The sequence below is a fragment of the Leopardus geoffroyi genome, chromosome B3, assembly GCF_018350155.1.
Source record: "Leopardus geoffroyi isolate Oge1 chromosome B3, O.geoffroyi_Oge1_pat1.0, whole genome shotgun sequence".
Lineage (NCBI taxonomy): Eukaryota > Metazoa > Chordata > Mammalia > Carnivora > Felidae > Leopardus > Leopardus geoffroyi.
In genome coordinates, this window is record NC_059337.1 from 116005863 (window position 1) to 116026376 (window position 20514).

At 40.8% G+C, this 20514-nt stretch overlaps 1 long non-coding RNA gene across 6 annotated transcripts in view; it reads right to left on the reverse strand.

Annotated features, from left to right (window-relative positions):
- Window positions 1-6657: 6657 nt before the first annotated feature.
- The window catches only part of LOC123581988, a 57766-nt gene continuing 43909 nt past the window's right edge, over window positions 6658-20514 (reverse strand). For 5 of the 6 annotated variants that reach the window (XR_006704133.1, XR_006704132.1, XR_006704128.1 and 2 more), the window contains 3 exons: window positions 19912-20042; window positions 8428-8851; window positions 6658-8071 (listed from right to left, as the gene is read on the reverse strand). This is a non-coding gene — a long non-coding RNA (uncharacterized LOC123581988). Of the gene's footprint in view, window positions 8852-19911; window positions 20043-20514 lie in introns of all 6 variants that reach the window. The other variant, XR_006704127.1, reaches the window with a different exon arrangement.

The following is a 20514-nucleotide window of genomic DNA, read 5'->3' on the forward strand; positions in this document are numbered from 1 at the left end:
AATGACTGAGCCACCCAGGCGCCCTCCCAGTAAAGTTTTAAAATGTATAGGTCTCACACATATTTCTTTAGATTTATTCCTAGGTATTTAGGTTTTGTTATACCAGGCAAATGGTATTGTTTTCTTTTTGTTGTTAAACAAAATTTTATGTTGTATTGTTTTTATGGTAAATGAAATTCAACTGATTTTTGTGCACTTACTTTGAATACAGTGACAGCACTAAAATTTTTAGTTCTAATAGTTGCAGACTTTGCTTTGTTCATTTTCCTCATACATGATCATGTTTACGAATTTCTTCCTTTCAAATTTCATTTTTGCACTGGGTAGGATATCAAATACAATGGTAAAAAGAAGTGGACATAGTGGGAATCTCTCTGTTTTTTTCTTTATCTTAATGTAGTTCCATTAATAATGGATAACAGTTTCGATGTTTTTATTAATATATTTCTGCAATAATAATATATGTCCATAATAGTGGAGAATATTTCCCATATTTCAATATTTTCCCATTAAATATGATGTTTGCTGTATGTTCTTTCTAGAAAATCTTTATATTAAGGAAGTTCCCTTCAATTCCTAGTTTCTTAAGGTTTTCTGAAATATCATAAACTTGTATTGAATGTTATCAAATGCTTTCTTTATATCTATTGAGATGACTGTATGAAGTTTTTCCTTAATCTGTTAAAGTGGTAAATTATATGGACTCATTTGCTAATGTGAAATATCCTTTTATGTGTATTAATGGATTTGGTTTGTTTCTAATTTGTTAAGGATTTCTGTATCTGTATTCACGGTAGAGATTGGGCTGTAATTTTCTGTTCGTGTAATGTCCCTGTCGGATGTTTCCCACACATTTGTCTTTTCACAAAACCGTGTAGGGTGTTCTTGGTCGTTAGGATTCCCATTCATCCAGGTTCCTTTGTCTCAGTTCAGAGCTCACAGCTTCTCCCTTCCCTCCCACTGCACCATGACCTTGAGAATGGTCAAAGGGATAGAAGAACGGTTCATCTTCTGTGCAAGAGAACAGGTCTCTTTAAGAGGAGCTCCTGATTTTCATGCCTTTGAAGTTTGGAGTTGTTGTGTTCTTCTAACCCAAATGGGCCTCCCTAAATGTCTATGGCAGATGGAAAGAAAGGGCTGCTCTTGGACGCACTTCCTGCCAGTAGCAGGTAGAGGACAGTTGTGGAATAAAGAGAATGGCATGCCAGCATTAAAGCATTCTCTTCGGGGCACCTGGGTGGCTCAGTTGGTTAAGCCTCTGACCTCGGCTGAGGTCATGATCTCGCGGTTCGTGAGTTCGAGCCCTGCGTTGGGCCCTCTGTGCTGACAGCTCAGAGCCGGGAGCCTGATTCAGATTCTGTGTCTCCCTCTCTCTCTACCCCTCCCCTGCTCACACTCTGTCTCTCTCTGTCTCTCAAAAATGAATAAATGTAAACAAAAATGGTTTTTCATTCAAAAATAAAGCATTCTCTTTGCCCTCTCCTCCTAGACACTCACACTTTCTTTTCTAGCCATAGGTTACAGTAATTTGCTTGATAGTTAGTGATCAAGCCCCTCATCTAATATCCAGCAGCACATCCTTTTACCTCTTACGTATTTTCCAGATTTGTTTATAAAGGTTTTATTGCGAGACTGTGAGTTGCTGGAGAGAAAATATTTCCATGGCGGAATAAGCAGGCCTCATTTGCGGATTGACTAACAGATGACAGAGAAGGGGAGTCTAGCACGACTTCCAGGTGTCTGGCTTGAGCAGCTAGATGGATGGCTGCGCCCGCTTAGAAAATACAAAAGGGAAAACATATTTGGAGAGCAAGGAGGAAGGTGTCATTTTGCACCTGCTGAACCTGTGATGACGTTCAAATAGGAAATCTCAGAGGCGGCTGCAGAGACATCTCTGAAGCTTAGAAGACAAGTCTGGCTGGACACAGATTGGGAGCCATCAGCACGTAGGTAGTCACCTACGGCCATGGGAACAGAGAACACCCAGGGAGCATGTGTGGAGCTTCTTACACACTCTCTGAATCCTTTTTTTTTTTTTAATGTTTATTTATTTCTTGAGAGAGAGACAGAGTGTGAGCGGGGGAGGGGCAGAGAGAGAGGGAGACACAGAATATGAAGCAGGTTCCAGGTTCCGAGCTGCCAGCACAGAGCCTGATGCGGGGCTCGAACCCATGAACTGCGAAATCATGACCTGAGCCGAAGTCGGACACTTAACCAACTGAGCCACCCAGACACCCCTCTGAATCATTTTTAAATGATTATCCTAGAGCGGAGCTTAGCAATCTGTGGCCTATGGTCTGCTTTGCAAGTAGAAGTTAATTGGAACACAGTCATGCCAGTTTATGTATTGTCTACAATTGCTTTTGCTCTACGACAGCAGAGAGGTGGCAACAGACGCTGTATGACCTGTAAAGTGGGAAATAGTTCCTATCTGGCCTTTTACAAAAAAGTTTGCTAATCCTTCGCCTAGAGGTTACAACATGCACCCTTGCTTTATTAAATTTAATGTAAATTAGGCACTTGAGAAGTCAGTTGTCAGTTTACTGCTGCTCTTTCGCAGCTAATGAATCTTGCTCTGTCGCTCTTAAATTTTCTCTTTGGTTCTTATCCATTTTACTGTCATGTGCCTAGGTGTGGCTTTCACCGAGTTTATCTTATTTGGATTTTATAGAAATTTTTGAACGTGTCACTTAATGCCCTTAAATGATTTTGGAAATGTGGTAATTATCCTTTTAAATAGTATTTCTGGGGGTGCCTGGGTGACTTAGTCGGTTAAGTGTCTGACTTCAGCTCAGGTCATGATCTTGCCGTTTGTGAGTCCCAGCCCCGCATCAGGCTCTGCGCTGACAGCTCAGAGCCTGGAGCCTGCTTCGGATCCTGTGTCTCCCTCTCTCTCTGCCCCTCCCATGCTCATGCTGTGTCTCTGTCTCTCAATAACAAAGAAACATTAAAAAAAATTTTTTTAATATTTCTCTCCTGTTGTCTGTCTCCTTTTCTTCTGGAACTCGTTACAGTAATGTTCAACTGTGTTACTATGCCCCACATTTCTTTTATGTCCTCATCTGGATTTTCTATTCCTTTTTATCTCTATGTTTTAGTCTAGTATTTTATGCTACCCTATCTTTCAGCTCACTAATTTCCATCTGCTCTTTTTCTTTTTTATAGATTCTAGGTTTTTGCTGAAAATTGCCATCCTGTTATCTATTCATCACGGCTATTTTAAAGTCTGGGTATGATACCTCCAGTATCTAGATCTCCTGTGGGTCTATTTCTAGATTTTATTCTCCTCCCTTCCTCCTTCCTCTCTCCCCCTCTCCTCCCCTCTCCCCCCTATTCCCCTCTTTCTCCCTCTCTCTCCCTCCCTCTCTTCTGTTTTTCTTGTCCCTGGGAATGCCTGGGTTTGTTTTTGGTTTTTGTTTTTGTTTTTACTGAATACTAACATTACGTGTGAAGATTTGTACACATTTTGAGTGTGCAATTTGAGTCTCTGGATCATATTAGCTTGTTTAGAGAGGAATTACTTTTCTTTTGGGTAGGCGGTTAGGACAGAGATGACGTATCTTAATCTTGTCAGCATGTGAGTTTATTCCAGACTGTTCCATGCAGTTGTGAGCAGCGGTCTGTTTCCCGTCACCCCTGTTTCCCAAGGCTCACTTCTGTAGTGAGCCAGAACTCCAATTTTTTTGTCTCTATGCCCATCAGACTGCTCAAAATTCTACTTAGTATCTCAATCTCTTAGTTGCTACGTTCTTCTTAGCTTTTCAGTAGACCAGAGTTTATGGGTGGGTCTGCAGGTGCTTCAAGGAGTAAAGCACTAGAGAATTTCAGCTTCCTTCTCAGTACTTTCCATTCCTTTAGTTTTTTGATGCTTCAGGTCCTTACTGCCTTGGTAGCTCTGTTTTCGTCAAACCATAGCCAGAAGTGCACATCACTTATTTTTTTAAACACAAAAGAAATACATGCTTGTTCTATCAAGTTAAATACACACACACACACACACACACACACGGAATAGTTTAATAAATCCCCTTCCCCAATATGTCTCCTTTATTGAATTAACTAATGTTAAGGTCTGATGAGTTTTCTTCCATTTTTTTTTTTTTTTTTATGCTCATGTATACCAATATAGAGGTTGCTGAAGACAATTAGTTTGGGTTTGTTTTACAAAAATGGTATCACAGGTACACATGATTCTGCAATTTGCTTTTTACTTAGAACTACATCAATGCATTAAAAATGCATTTAAAAAATTAACTGCGTAATATTTCATACTATATTTGTGTCATATTTATTAAATCGGTCTTCTGTTACTAGACATTCATATTGTTTCTATTTTTTTCCAACCTCACAAAGACATTACTACTTTCTCAATTTTTGCCAATCTACCATGTGAAATATGTATTTAATTCTACTCCAAGATATTTAAGGTATTTAAAAAGTGCTTATTGGCCTGTGCATAGACTCCTTTGAAAACTCTTGTGTATACCCTTTGTCCATTTTTCTGTTATCAGATGTGTAAGAGCTCTCAATATGATTCATGATATAAACCCCTTATTTGTCACATATGTTGCAAATACCTTCCCAAAGTCTATTTGCCTTTTAAAATGCTCCTTACAGGGGCGCCTGGGTGGCGCAGTCGGTTAAGCGTCCGACTTCAGCCAGGTCACGATCTCGCGGTCCGTGAGTTCGAGCCCCGCGTCAGGCTCTGGGCTGATGGCTCGGAGCCTGGAGCCTGTTTCTGATTCTGTGTCTCCCTCTCTCTCTGCCCCTCCCCTGTTCATGCTCTGTCTCTCTCTGTCCCAAAGATAAATAAACGTTGAAAAAAATTTAAAAAAAATAAAATAAATAAATAAATAAATAAATAAAATGCTCCTTACAGTATCTTTTCTCATGTGAAGGTTTTAATTTTTACATGTGTAACATGCCCATGTTTGATCTATGAATCCTGGCCCTTGTTTTCTTTAAGGCTTCCCCACTTCAAGTTTCTACAAATGTTTTCCTAAAGTTGGTTTCCTAAGATTTTATATTCTACATTTAGATTTTTAATTTATCTAGAATTTTTTTTGTACATGGTATGATGCATGGGTCTAACCTGCTTTCCCTCCGGATGCCAATTCTATCAGCATAATTTTCTCAATAATCTACCCTTTTCCACTTGGTCAAACATTAAGACTCATATCTACTTGAACCAATTTTGGATTCTGTTTCGTTAATTTCTTTGTCTATTATTGTACCAAGTCCATCATTGTTTTAAGTTTATTTATTTTGAGAGAGAAAAAGAGAGAATTTGAAACAGGCTCCACATTCAGCATGGAGCCTGACATGAGGCTCATCTCACGAATCATGAGATCATGACCTGAGCTGAAATCAAGAGTTGGTTGCTCAACCGACTGAGCCCACACAGGGGCCCCTTTTTTTTCACATTTTAATCAGGTTTTATGGTTGTAGTTATTTAGGCCTTTTGCCTTTCTTTGAATTTTATTTCTAGGCATTTTGTCATTTGATTTTTGTATTAAAAATGAGATTTCCGGGGGCACCTGGGTGGCTCAGTTGGTTTAGCATCCAGCTTCGGCTCAGGTCAGGATCTCACGGCCCTCAGGTTCGAGACCCGCACTGGGCTCTGTGCTGACAGCTCAGAGCCTGGAGCCTGCTTCAGACTCTCTGTCTTCCTCTCTCTCTGCCCCTCCCCCACTCATGCTCTGTCTCCCTCTCTCAAAAATAAATAAACATTAAAAAAATAATAAATAATAATAAAAAAATGGGATTTCCGGGGTGCCTGGGTGGCTCAATCAGTTAAGTCTCCAACTCTTGATTTTGGCTCAGGTCATGATCCCAGGGTTGTGGGATCGAGGTCCATGCTGGGCGCCGCACGGAGCTCAGAATCTGCCCCTCTCCCCTTCTCGTGATCATTCTCTCTCTTTCCCTCTCTCTCTCTCCAAATAAATAAACATTAAAAAGTAAATCTACTGGAGCACCAGGGTGGCTCAGTTGGTTAAGCATATGACTTTGGCTCAGGTCATGATCTCGCGGTCCGCGAGTTCGAGCCCCGCGTTGGGCTCTGTGCTGACAGTTCAGAGCCTGGAGCCTGCTTCAGATTCTGTGCCTCCCCCTCTCTCTGCCCCTCCCCTGCTCATGCTCTGTCTCTCTCTCCCTCTCTTAAAAGTAAATAAACATAAAAAAATTTTTTTAAGTAAAACTAAACTTTGCATTTTAATTTTGAGTCTAATTACTTTATTCAATTATTTTAATAACAATAGCCTAGCAATAACAAGAACTACCAATGGGCTAGGCATTTGTCTAAGTTTTTTATGCATATTAGCTCATTTAATCCTCAATATTTCTAAAAGCTAGATACTATCACATCAGTTCTACAGATGAGGAAACTGAGACCTAAGGTAGAATTTCTTAGTTTTTCGAGGAAAACAATCTCCTAATCTGAAAATGAAAATTTTACTATTTACCAATATTTATACTAATTGCTTCATTTCATTTCCTTATTGTATTGGCTAAAACTTACAAAATGATATTGAATAGAAGAAGAAATAATAGGCATTTTTTCTTCTGATTTTAATAGAACTGATACAAACAGAAATTACAAGTAAACCCAAATGTACACTAGAAATATGATAAAGAATTATCTATTTACAAATAATGATATAATAGTAATAACATTATTATTATTATGGAACAAAAAAAAATAAAGGGCTTTATATGTACAAATATCTCCCATCCTTAAAGAAATTCTTGCTCAATCCCACACCCTGTTAGGATTTCTTCCTCTGTAAGTAACAGAGTGCCCGCCCCACAGCAGTTTAAACTACAAGAAGTCCAAAAGAAAGTGATCTCAGGGCAATTTAGCAGCTCAGCAAGGTCATCAAGAAGGCAAGACCTTTCTGTCACTTCTGTCCAACTGTCCGTGACACGTTTGACTTTCCTCATCATGTCTGTAACTTCAGGAGCATGAGATGGTAGCAAACGTCCACAGTTGGTAAGAGGGTTTAATTCAGGACTACCTGTTCCATTTTGTTAGAGGCGAGGAAGTTGTCACATTGAGTGTCAGGGATGAACTAGGCCTCACGGGAGCTTCTGCAGTAACAAGGATGCTATTGTGGGCTTTTCTGGGTCACTGCCCTTGGACACTAGTTACAGTCTCTGACATTCAGAGGCTAGGTCCAGATGGGAAAGAAGGTGTTTCTATTATGATAAAGAGTGAAAGGGAAGGAAATCCTGCCATTTGCCACAACATAGAGGAACCTGGAGGGCATTATGCTAAGTGGAAATAAGCCAGACACAAAGGCAGATACTGTATGGTCTCACTTACGTGTAGAATCTGAAAGAGTTGGACTCACAGGACCAGGCAGTAGAACAGCGGTAGCTGCGGGCTTGGGAGATACGGGGAAATGTTGGTTAAAGGGAACAAATTCAGTTATAAGAAGAATAAATTGGGGGGACCTAAGGTACAGCAGGGTGACTACAGTAAATAAAACTATAGTGTATGCTTGAAATCTGCCGAGAGTAGATCTTAAGTGTTCTCGCACTGAAAAATGTATACATATATGAAGTCATCACATTGTACACCTTCAAAAAAATCACACTGTATAACCTAAACTTATACAACTTCCGTTTGCCATTTCCACCTCAATAAAGCTGGCCAAAAACATTTTTTTTTTTTTTTTTAATTAAAACAGCACAGTGGAGATGCCCAGAAAAAGGCTGAGGCTCTAAGGGCACTCCCCAGAGGAAAGGTTGAAGGAAATGACCTAGACAAAGTGACAGCGAGTGACGCGAGCGGGAGGCAGTGCTGCTGGGCAGTGATCATGGAGGCGGGCGAGGGCGACCAAAGGGAAAGGCAGTGACACTGGACTCAAATAAGGGAGTTACGGCACCTGAGTGAGGCGCAGTCCAGCTGCCACAAAATCACCTTCACGGCGCGGGGGAGGGCGATGACTTGTCCGTTCGTTCACTGATGGCCCAACTGTTTACCGCAAGCCAGCTATACCCGGCAGTGATCCACGTGAAGACTAACCACCGGTCAACAGGACGGGTTTCCTTCTTTCCGGGAGCTTCCCTCCTGCCAGAGCGGAGGAGATAAGCAACAAGCGAAATAGGGCGCGTTTTTATAAAACTTCAGAGGAAGACAGGCGGTATGAAGACAACTCAAGCCGGGGAAAGACCGGAGAGTGGCTGTGGGGGGGCCGTGCCCGCAGCAATTTAGATGGACTCCTCAGGGCAGGGCTCTCGGAAGAGCAGCGACTTCAAATCAGTGGCCCAGAGAGGCTGGTGTGGGTTGGAGGAATGAGGAGAGGCCACCCAGGCCAGAGCCCAGTCAGTGATGGGGGAAAGGGGCACGAGGTGGCGCGGGAAGCCAGGCAGCCCGGAGTCCCTGGGGCCTTCAGCTTGGTCTCATCTTCTCCAAAGACCTCCCACCTGAGATACCCTGCCATTCTTCACGGTGGGGTGAGTACTCCTCTTCCCAAAGCAGGGCTGTTTCCCTTCGCGGGGCTCTCTTGCCCACCTGCAAGGTACTTTGTCTAGTGCATGGTTGTTTGCAGACAGTTGAGAAGTCAACAGAGCTAAAAATAACAGTCTGGGCTGGAGCACGGTGATTAATCTGCTAAATTCTGCAGAGAGCCAGGAGCAGCAGGGAGACAGGCAGAACAGGCCGCAAGCACCCTGGGCAGTCTCTTCCCGGAGAAATCATCACAAAACTTCTGGTCCTGATCTATTGATTATTCGCTCACCAGTGAGAAATGCACTTCTTGATGTAAAGAAAAACAGCTCTTGGAAGGTTTGCTCCTTCTGAAGATGGCGAACAGCACCAGCTGTTGTAATAGCATCTTCCTCTGTGACGCTGATTAAAAGAGAGAGAGAAGAAAAACAATGATATTTACCCAATTATGAGAGCAATATTTATGGTTGGGGAATTACACATGCAGAAAAGTATGAGGAAAAATCACCCAAGTATCACCACCTAGAGAGAACTATTATTAAGGTTTCTAATTTTATATAACTGTACAGTTAATATATATTTGGATATACCTGAGATCATTTGGGAGCTACAGTTTTGTATCCTAATTTTAAATTTGGCATTACTTAGCAATCGCTTTCCCACTGACAGTATCTTTTATAATTTCTCAAACTGGGCTCCAGGCTCCAGCCATACCAAGGGAAATAAGGCAGAGAGAGAGAGAGAGAGAGAGAGAGAGAGAGAGGTTGGGGTGGGCAAAAGCCAAAAATATGTCCCATGTGGTTGTTTTCTGAGGTAACACCATGGTGTTAAGTCTTGGCAGTTTCCTGGCTTTCCTCCCCAGTTCGTAAGAGGATGTCATACAAAGAGAACAGGAGAGACTCAGAGACCCAGGGACTGGTTTTTAGAGCAGATGATTTTATTGGGCGTATAGTGGTCAGACTTCTTGCAATGCCTAGTAGATGCATTGCTGAGGACCATGCACAGACACACGCACACAAATGGCATGTAAACAAAATTTTCACCACCTGTATCGTGGCATATGTCCTGACTTTTGCCCTGCTAAGCGGGCCTTTCTAACCAGGGAAGCTGGCTGATTTTTAGTCTTAAGACGTAAGGAGAGCTGTCTTCAGTGAAGATACTATCGGAGATGAACTGTTGTCTGCCTAACTCGGAACCACAACTCCAACTGCCTCCTCATTTTTGGCCCACGTGAGCTCCTTAATGGTATTTGTAACGAGTTTGGCCTATGGAACATTTTTTTTTTTTTTTTTAATTTTTTTTTTTTTTTTCAACGTTTATTTTATTTTTGGGACAGAGAGAGACAGAGCATGAACGGGGGAGGGTCAGAGAGAGAGGGAGACACAGAATCGGAAACAGGCTCCAGGCTCTGAGCCATCAGCCCAGAGCCGACGCGGGGCTTGAACTCATGGACCGCGAGATCGTGACCTGGCTGAAGTCGGACGCTTAACCGACTGCGCCACCCAGGCGCCCCTATGGAACATTTTAATCAGCTTTTGCATTCTTACAATTTTGGTGTCTTTGCTGTAGTTTTCATTGCTACTGTTGGCCAGGCTAAAGCAGGAGCCGAGCATAAACCCAACTCACTTCTTGACCGGCCCTGTCACAGTATATATGTAACTTTATTGTCCTTTCTTACTTATCAGAGTGCAGAGGGTCACGTGATGAACCATTGTCACTTGAGGAACAGGCACTGTTGGCTGCCTGTCCAATAGTCATTTCCTCCTTTTGCAGCCTTGACCACGGTAAGAAAGAGCTAAAAAAGCACTGAAAAGGTAGGAATAAAAACGCTGAATAAATATAAACTGTGACTGGTCTAAGCCAATCATGGGAGTCTTAAACCTCTTTGCCAGATAATCACTTTTCAGCCTGCCTTGCTGTTTGACATGGCCGTGTGATCCAGCTCCCATGATGGGCAGAGGAAAAAAATCTGGAAAATATTTCCTTCCTGATGAATAGGATCCTTTGCCCCCCTTTTCTCATCTCTGAATGTAGTAGGAAGACCTCATGCCTAGAGCTGAGGGAGGCAGCCTAGCCATCTGGTGACGGGGAGGTGACAGCATGAGGGTGAAAAGCTACTGTGCTCAGGATGCCTATGCTGAAGGGCGCAAAGGAACTGGATCCTTGATGACATTTTTGAGTTAGCAGTCAACTCTGGAATTGCCCACTTGGGGAATCTTTCTCAAGAAACAAGAAAGTTCCTTCCAGTTTAAGGCACTCTTTCTTGCAGGTGAACCTATCCTAATTGATACATGCCAATGGTGGCCAATGCATGAGAGGCTCAACTTTTCTGAAAGGCGGTGTTGATACTGTAGTAGCTGCGAAACTACAAACTAACAAATCCAATGTCAGGAGCTGACCAGGTGGGTGAATAGGATGCATTTTTCTTTCAACTGGTGGAAGCCGATCTTTCCAGAAGATGGACAGATTAAGATGAAAGAGTGGGCAAAAAGGAATCATCCAGAATCTATATTCCACAATCCTTGAGTACAGTTAAGGTGGCATAATTTTTAACTGTGTTTTCTGTTAAGCCTAAAAACATATATGTTTTTGACAACATTTAACAGACGGAAGTTAACCTATATGGTCTAAGAACAGGGAGTCAGACTCACAAATGGAGACCTCTCAAAGAGCTTGGGACAGGTGCTAAGGAACGACATGGGGTTTAACTTGAGCATGCGTTCATCCCAGAGCAGATGGCACAAAATAATGTGTATTCAGGATCAAAGGAAATTAGAAATGCCTCTTAATTTCAGCTCTCTTACAACCATACATTTTAGTTTCTATCAATTTTTAGTGAGTGGTTATTCATTTTGCAAATTTGTTCACTGACAGTTTTAAATGGCCATCTTCCACACAGCATCTAAAATACTGTTGGATCTATACAAAAACTGAATTATGGAATCTCTTCAGGAATATGGTGTTAACGAAAGTTCCTGAACTTTGAAGTCAGACCAACAAGAATTCAAATTTTCTGCTATTAACTAGCTGTGACCTTGGACATATTACTTTACTTCTTGAGCCTCATTTCTTAAATGAGGATAATAATATGCATCACAAACGTCTATTGGGTGATTGAAGCAAAGAATTTAAAGTACAGGGGCACATGGGTGGCTCAGTCCGTTAGGCAGCCGACTATTGACTTCGGTTCAGGTCACGACCTCACAGTTGGTGAGAGGGAGCGTCACATGGGGCTCTGTGCTGGCACCAGGGAGCCTGCTTGGGATTCTCTCTCTCTGAAAATAAATAAACTAAAAAAAAAAAAAAAAAAAAAAAAAAAGAATGTAAAGTACAGAACATGCAGATGATAAGTAATAGCTTCTCTGTCAATTAGGGTCTAACAGGAAATAGATGGAATATGCAAATTAGGATGTTTTAACATTTTTTTTTTCTTCCTTACAAATGGAGTTATTTCCAAAGGAGGGAAGTACCGAGGGGAACCACATCTAGGAAAAATTTCCAGGTTAAACAAACAGAGCTGCTGTCCAAATTTAATTTACAAAGCTGTTTATCACCTCATTGTTGTCTTATTGAAAACCAGGAAACAATCCAGATGTCTGAGTATGGTGAATTGATTACATCCGTACAGCTGAATACCATAAAACTACTAAAAATAACATTGTAAAAGTAAACATCTTGACACCAAATATATTAGTAATATAGTGCTAAGTGAAACAATAGTTTTTAAGATATTATAGAATCTATTTTGTGAAAATTACATTTCTATTATATTTATAATCTAAATTTATATCTAGATATAATTATTTAAAGCCAGACCCTTAAGATTCTTTGGGGATCTTTTATAAACTTCCAGCCTTTTTTCAGTCCTGAAAGTGGTAGAGAGTTGATTTCACATTTTTTAGGGGACTGGGGGGGGAGTCATCCTTGATTCACAATACTTGGTCAGTATTGTGTTTGGTAATAGGCCCTCTCAAGTGTGTTTGAACCAGAGCTGTCTCTGAGTCTCTGTAACTTCTTTGGGGTGGGGCTCAGGGTCAAGATGGAAAAAATGCTGTCGTTTGCCTAGTGGATTTAGAAAGCACTCCCTTGCCAAGTGTTGCTTTTTTTTTTTCTTTTTCTTTTTCTTTTTTTTTTTTTTGGTTAATTACGTGCAGGGTATCTGGAGCTAGGAAACCAATCTTCCCTTTAGAAAAGAGACTCTAAAAAGTCATTGGACTGACCATGGTTTAGCTCCACATGGGCCAGATGACTGATGTCCATGTGTGGAATTACTTAGGATAGAATAACCCAAAAAGTACAGCTGCCGGACTATTGTGATCTGTTTTCATTGTCTGGCTGGAGCCGTACGTCTGAGGGTGGAGGGATGAACTTTCCTCTACAGCAAGGGAGGTGAACTGAAGTGGTTACAGTGTGACAGGTAGTAATGATATTAATAGGAAACATACATGTCCAAAAGTGTTCTAAGGATTCTACTTGAATCCCCCCTTTAAATCCTCAAAATACCCTGTGGAAAAGATACTATTATCATTGTAATTTTACAGAAGGAAGGAACCCATATATAGAGAGGTTAAGTACCTTGTCCACAGTTAAAGAGCCAGAAAATAACAGAGATGAATTTGAACCTCAGTTTGGGTGCAGAGCTGGGTTCTGACATTATGATCTGTTGCCTCTGTGAAGTGTGTGTAATGTCCTTGAGTGAAGCTGGCAGGACATAAGCAAATGGGAGAAGGGGGAAGTGGGCAAACTGGAGATGAATGTCCTGCCTGAAGAGACAGCTACCAGTCAGCAACTGCTGTTGTAGAGGAATGTGAGCTCAGTGTTTCCAGATGATGTGAGTTTTCAAGAGAAAACGGAAATCTGGATTTTTAAGTAAAATTCCTAATTTAAGTTTTTAAATTTTTCTATTTTTTTAAAGTTTAATTTTTTTTTGCAAGAGAGTGGGGAGGGGCAGAGAGAGAGGAAGAGAGAAAATCCCAAGCAGCCTATGCGCTGTCAGCACAGAGTTCGACGCGGACCTGGATCTCACAAACCGTGAGTTCATGACCTGGGCCAAAATCAAGAGTCAGATGCTTAACTGACTGAGCCACCCAGGCACTCCAAGTAAAATTCCTAATTTTATTTTTATTTTTTTTATTTTTTTTCAATGTTTATTTATTTTTGAGACAGAGAGAGACAGAGCATGAATGGGGGAGGGGCAGAGAGAGAGGGAGACACAGAATCGGAAGCAGGCTCCAGGCTCTGAGCCATCAGCCCAGAGCCCGACGCGGGGCTCGAACTCACGGACCACGAGATTGTGACCTGAGCTGAAGTCAGACGCTTAACCGACTGAGCCACGCAGGCGCCCCTATTTTTATTTTTTTTTTTTAATGTTTTTATTTATTTTTGAGAGAGAGAGACACAGCATGAGCAGGGGAGGGGTAGAGAGAGGGAGACACAGGATCCAAAGCAGGCCCCAGGCTCCGCGCTGTCAGCGCAGAGCCCGATGCAGGGCTCAAACTCACAAACCACGAGATTGTGACCTGAGCCGAAGTCAGACGCTCAACCAACTGAGCCACCCAGGCGCCCCTAAGTAAAATTCCTCATTTTAAAGTACACTGCTGGCCAAAACACACACATATGTAACACACATTCATACTACCATGGATGAGTAATTTCTGAACCCTGCATTAAAGAGGATGGACATTTCCATGTTCAATTATACCCAAAAAAGAGGATAGCCGAGTTAATGGACCTTAGATGGGAGGGAGGAAAAAAACTCCACCATTTATTATGTTGTCATTTTAAGTAAGTTAATTTATGTCTCTGTTTTCTCATCTATAAGTTGGTGTGGAAAACAGTATTATCTCATAGGGTTTAGGTGGGGGTTAACTGGGATAACCAACTTTTTAGAGTACCAACCTGGGACACAGCCAGGCCAGACTAAAATATATGTAATATATAATGTATATTATAAGTGCATAGAGTAAATGTATTACATACAATATATAATTATGATTAACATAAATATGCTTTATTAGTTTAACAAAAAATTTAGAAGATAGGTGTTTATTTGAAATTATACATCATTCTGTATTATTTACTTTTTTTAGTTTACTTTTAAATACTTTTCACTTTTTTAAATTTTTTTTAATGTTTATTTTTGAGAAACAGAGTGAGAGTGGAGAAGGGGTAGAGAGGAAGGGAGACACAAAATTGGAAGCAGACTCCAGGATCCGAGCTGTCAGCACAGAGCCCGATGTGGGGCTCAAACCCACGAACCATGAGATCATGACCTGAGCTGAAGTCAGACACTTAACCGACTGAGCCACCCAAGTGCCCCATACTTTCAAATACTTTTAAACAATAGCATGTTGGGGCACCTGAGTGGCTCAGTCAGTTGAGCGTCTGACTTCGGCTCAGGTCATGATCTCATGGTTTGTGGGTTTGAGCCCCACATCGGGCTCTGTGCTGACAGCTCACAGCCTGGGGCCTGCTTCAGATTCTGTCTCCCTCTCTCTCTGCCCCTCTCCCACTCATACTCTCTCTCTCTGAAAAATAAACATTAAAAAAATTTTTAAAAATAAACAATTACATAGTGCTACTATTATTAACATAATTATGTTAATTAGAACAATAAGAAGCTGTCCCAGAACCATTTGTTCAAAAGACTCTCTTTCCCCCACTGAACGGTCTTGGCACCCTTGTTGAAAATCAGTTGCCCATAGACGCATCGGTTTATTGTGTATGTTAAGACACGTAAGACTTTTTTTTTAAAGAAGCATGTAAATCAATTGGACTAGACAGGTATTACCTATTTAACTTTTTAATTTAATTATTTAATTAAAATAATAATGAACTTTATCTTTCTGTCCCATATTTTACTGTTTTCCTTTCCCAATAATACTTCTCTGAACTCCTTACAACCTTTAGAACCTGCTTCTCTTTTTTAACGTAATGGTAAAATTGAGCGGTAAAACATAAAATTCACTTTGACTTGCAGTTTTGTTCTTCTCAGGCCTGCGTGACTCAGAATCTAGGTATGGGTCCAATGTGATGACATCAAGCTAAATGTCATTGTAACAAAATCATGTGAACATGGAATACTGAGGATTTTACTTCCAACCAGCAGATTTTCAGACTCGTAGAAATTACTTTCCAGTTCTCCAGAAATGTCTATCCACATGTTTCCATAGGGCTGTTTTGACAGATTAGTTCTTTGTCAATTAATTAGGTCCTTTACATCTATGGATTCATTATATAGGCGATCCAGGTCTTAAAAATATTCTAAGCGGTGCCTAGGTGGCTCAGTTGGCTGAGCAACCAACTCTTGATTTCAGCTCAGGTCATGATCCCAGGGTCATGGGATCAAGCCCTGCATTGGATTCTGCAATGAGCGTGTAGCCTGGTTATGATTCTCTCTCCCTGTGCCCCTCTCCCCCGCTCGCATTCTTTCTCTTTAAAATAAATAAATAAATAAATAAATAAATAAATAAATAAATAAATAATAAAAAATATTCTGAAACACATTAAATGCTATCGTAATTTTAACCTCTCTTTCTCAGGAAAAATAGTTTAAAATCTGTTTCTTTAATGTTTTTATTTATTTTTGAGACAGAGAAAGAGCATGAGCAGGGGAGGGGCAGAAAGAGAGGGAGACACAGAATTTGAAGCAGGCTCCGGGCTCTGAGCTGTCAGCACAGAGCCTGATGCGGGGCTTGAACTCACAGACTGTGAGATCATGACCTGAGCCGAAGTCGGACACTCAACCAACTGAGCCACCCAGACACCCCTCAGGAAAAATCATTTTAAAGCACTGAGGTAACTTAACTTGTGAAACTGAATTTGGAGTCCACATAAGTTACCATGTAGTAAAGAAATTCAGAAGTCCTGTTTAACTCGGTGTCTTTTTCTGGTAGCATTTTTTTCTTTTGAATTGTGGAGCAGTCTTATTTCCAAAACATGAATCATTTTTCACAGTATTAGTTTTTGTCACAACTAACAAACATCAAACTCTGGTGGCAATCAGTTTATTCACTTTTAGGCCTCGTAGGGCCTCTTCAGAGATCATCAAACAATTTTAGAGAGCAGCATATACATTTCTGTTTTATCGGAATCCTTGTTTTCTTCAACGTATTTCCAAATTAGAGAAGGATATTCTTCTCATCCCACACTTTGAAGATTTGATTTTATGGTAGGCCAACATTTTAACATCTTTTATATGGAAGGCAACAATGATAGCTGTCTTACAGGCACATGCATAATGAGGCTATCTCCTTCTGTTCTGTAAAATAAAAAATCTCATTAAGTGCCTTTGTACTTTTTGAGAACTGAAAAAAGACTAAAATTTTTCATGATGAAAATCTCAATTTCACAGGTAAACAAGCCACCTCTTGTTAGCAGTGTTAGATACCAAATGTACAGGCTACTTAGAAGCTATGATATATTCATTTTCTTTGGTAAGATATTTATGGACTGAATGGAACTCGGCAAAACTTAACTTTGCACTGTCTGGTGAATGTGTAGCTAGACGAACAAGTCTAGTTTGTATTTGGATAAGATACCAAGAATCTTTTGTCTTATTTTTTTTTTTTTCAACGTTTATTTATTTTTGGGACAGAGAGAGACAGAGCATGAACGGGGGAGGGGCAGAGAGAGAGGGAGACACAGAATCGGAAACAGGCTCCAGGCTCTGAGCCATCAGCCCAGAGCCCGACGCGGGGCTCGAACTCCCGGACCGCGAGATCGTGACCTGGCTGAAGTCGGACGCTTAACCGACTGCGCCACCCAGGCGCCCCTCTTTTGTCTTATTTTTGTGTGTGTGTGCTTCCATTAAAATCTTGGTAGAAATCAAGAAGATGAGTTGAAACTCCAGTTTTGAAATCAAAGTACACGAGAGCTGAAGGGGACATTTTTTTACACTTCAATGATTCGAAGCATCATCTGCTATTCCCTAGAAGCAGGATCTTGATGAGAACTGAAGAACTGACTCTACGCTGTAAGGCGCCAGCACGTCTGTCGTGAAACTTTGCCCTTTTGTTTGCCCATCGGACTTTCTAGCTGCAACTTTTGAATCAAGAAACGTAACTTCACTCAATTTCATGGAGCAGTCAAGGGAACTATAATGATAATGTATTTGTTTTTTCCCATGGGGCACCCAAGGCAATTCAGCAGCTATACTTTTCAAGTTAGCATTTGTGTCTTTTGTGGGAGGGACAATAAAGTTTTTATTGATTTAGAAGTACTTGCCTACCTCATCCCAGATTTGTGAGATCATTTCTCTATGTGCTTTCACTTCCCATCTCCACCATGCCCAATCCCAAAGACTGCAGTATGTTGTTCTGGTTTTGTATCTCCCTAACCCAGTTGTATGTACGTCTTTCCATTTATTATTTAAGTAACACATTTTGCTTTATTTTTTAGTGAAGTTTGGGACATGCTGGCTTTGGCACTATAATCATACTCATTATCTGAACTCTTAGAAAACATGGTCACAATATTCACAATGTGAAACAACAAACTAGTGCTACCTTCATAAAAAGCAAAACGGTCCGGAGGCAATTGAGCGCAAACCGCTAACAGTCATGGTTACAATGCACTTGAGATGCACACTTCAGCTGCATCACTGGGAGTGACCAAAATGGGTGATCCATTACTGTGGAGTGCAAATCATGGTTGCCCATCGGTGGACAACGGGAAATCAACAGTGGCTACAAAAGATGGGTAGTCTATGCTGTATCTCTTTAACACTAAAAAGCAATGTTGCTTTCAGCCTCTATTCTTTGGGCCACTCTATGAAGTTTGTACTTTTCCTTCAACCTTCTGTACTCATCACTGAAAATCAGGCCTTTTTTCTCAGGGAGAGGGTCTACTGAGACCAGGACTTACAATACTAAAATTGAACACTTGACAGCAAACCGAGAGGGTTGGTCACTCTAGCCAACTAAATAAGATAATACACATAAAGCACTTAGCACGATGCCAAGGACAGAAGTGTTCATTAGGGCCTCAAGGAAGTTGAATCTGGAGTTAGGGCACAGAGATGCTCCGAGGTTTCCCAATGATGGGAACGAACTGGTCCTGCTATATGGAGGCAAGGAAGGAGACTAGGAAAGAGGTGCCCAATAAGGACTCTGAGATGGGTCTAGGTTGGTAGCTTTATTTTATTTGTTGTTTATGATTCTCCAGCAAGCTGCATATAAAGCTTTAGCTAGGTTTTTTTATGAGGTCCATTGGCAAGGGAGACAGCAGTGGGGCGGCTAGACGCCAGAGAAAGACCACGCTGGAGCTGTTCCTTAACAAATGAAACTTAGAAAAACCTGGGGTACACTATGAGTGTATTAAGTCCTTGCATGGTAGAACTGCCAAAAAAAATTCGGGACACCCTGTGAAATATGAATTTCAGACAAACAGCACTTTTTAAATATAAGTACTTCTCAAATATTATATGGGAAATCAACTAAGCAATTATTCATTTCATTTGAAATTAAAATTTAACTGGGGATATTGTATCTTTACTTGCTAAATCGGATAACTCTATTGCACTGGGCAAGTGGGACCTTATGAAATGTAACTGATTTTTTTTTATCACAATATGGGAAAGCCCAGAGATAGAGTGATCAATTGACAGACAACTGAAAAGTTAGAAACTAAAGGTTAAAAATGGTTATAATTGAATAGCAGTATTATAGTGATTTTACTGTACTTTTCCTAAATTCTACTTTTTCTAAATATTGTTATATTAATGTATGATTCAAATAGTATAGTGTTTGTGTTGGGGAGATCTAGAGAAGCACCTAAAGGATGCATTACTCAGAACTAGCTAGCTGTTGTAATACACAATCCCCAACTTCAGTAGCGAAACCCAATGAAAACTCCTTCCTCACATAAAAGTCAAAATGGGTGTTTTATTTATTTATTTATTTATTTATTTATTTATTTATTTATTTAATGGACTCATGGATATTAATTTTATACTTTGAGCTACAATCTTATAGTACATTATTTACTAAGCTGCTCAAATATTTCAGCTTTGGCCATTGGTAGTTCTTTCCGTTGACTCCTGGTGCCCCTTTGACATACCCATCAATGTGAATTTACATTTTTTTATTACTTAAATGTTTATTTTTATTATTTTTTATTTTTAAATATAATTAATTGTCAAATTGGCTAACATACAGTGTGTAAAGTATGCTCTTGGTTTTGGGGTAGATTCCCATGGTTCATCGCTTACATACAACACCCTGTGCTCAACCCAACAAGTCCCCTCACCCTCAATGCCCATCACCCATTTTCCCCTCTCCTGCACCCCCTCATCCACCCTCAATGTGTTTTCTGTATTTAAGAGTCTCTTATGGTTTGCCTCCCTCCCTCTCTTTTTGTAACTATTTTTTCCCCTCCCCTTCCCCCATGGTCTTCTGTTAAGTTTCTCAAGATACACATATGAGTGAAAACATAAGATATCTGTCCTTATCTGACTGACTTACTTCACTCAGCATAGTACCTTCCAGTTCAAGCAGCTCTCTTCCAAATGGGATTCAGGGACCCAGGTTACTTCCATATTGTATGGCCTTCATCTTTAATCCAAAGTTGTCATGGGTTGTTTCTACCTCCATTCCTGCCAGATCAAATGGGAAAATGAGCATGAAGGATTTTAAGTGAAAGAATTTTGAGTGGGAAGATTTTTATGAGCCCAGGCTGGTTAACCCACATTCCACCGACCAGAATTTAGTAGTTTATGCCACCAGAGACATGAATGAAAAACTTGAACTGAAGGAGTTACATGTTCCTAGAATGTTTCATGTTTTTATGGCCCCTTGATAAAATTATTCTGAAAGTTATCTAGAAGGAAAAATAAGGGCGAAAACAGTCAAAAACTTCTCAAAATATAAATGATGATGATGGGGGCGCCTGGGTGGCTCAGTCGGTTAAGCTGAGTCCGACCTCAGCTCAGGTCATGATCTCACGGTTCGGTTCGTGAGTTCGAGCCCCGCATTGGGCTCTGTGCTGACAGCTCAGAGCCTGGAGTCGGCTTCAGATTCTGTGTCTCCCTCTCTCTCTGCCCCTCCCCTGCTCATGCTCTGTCTCTC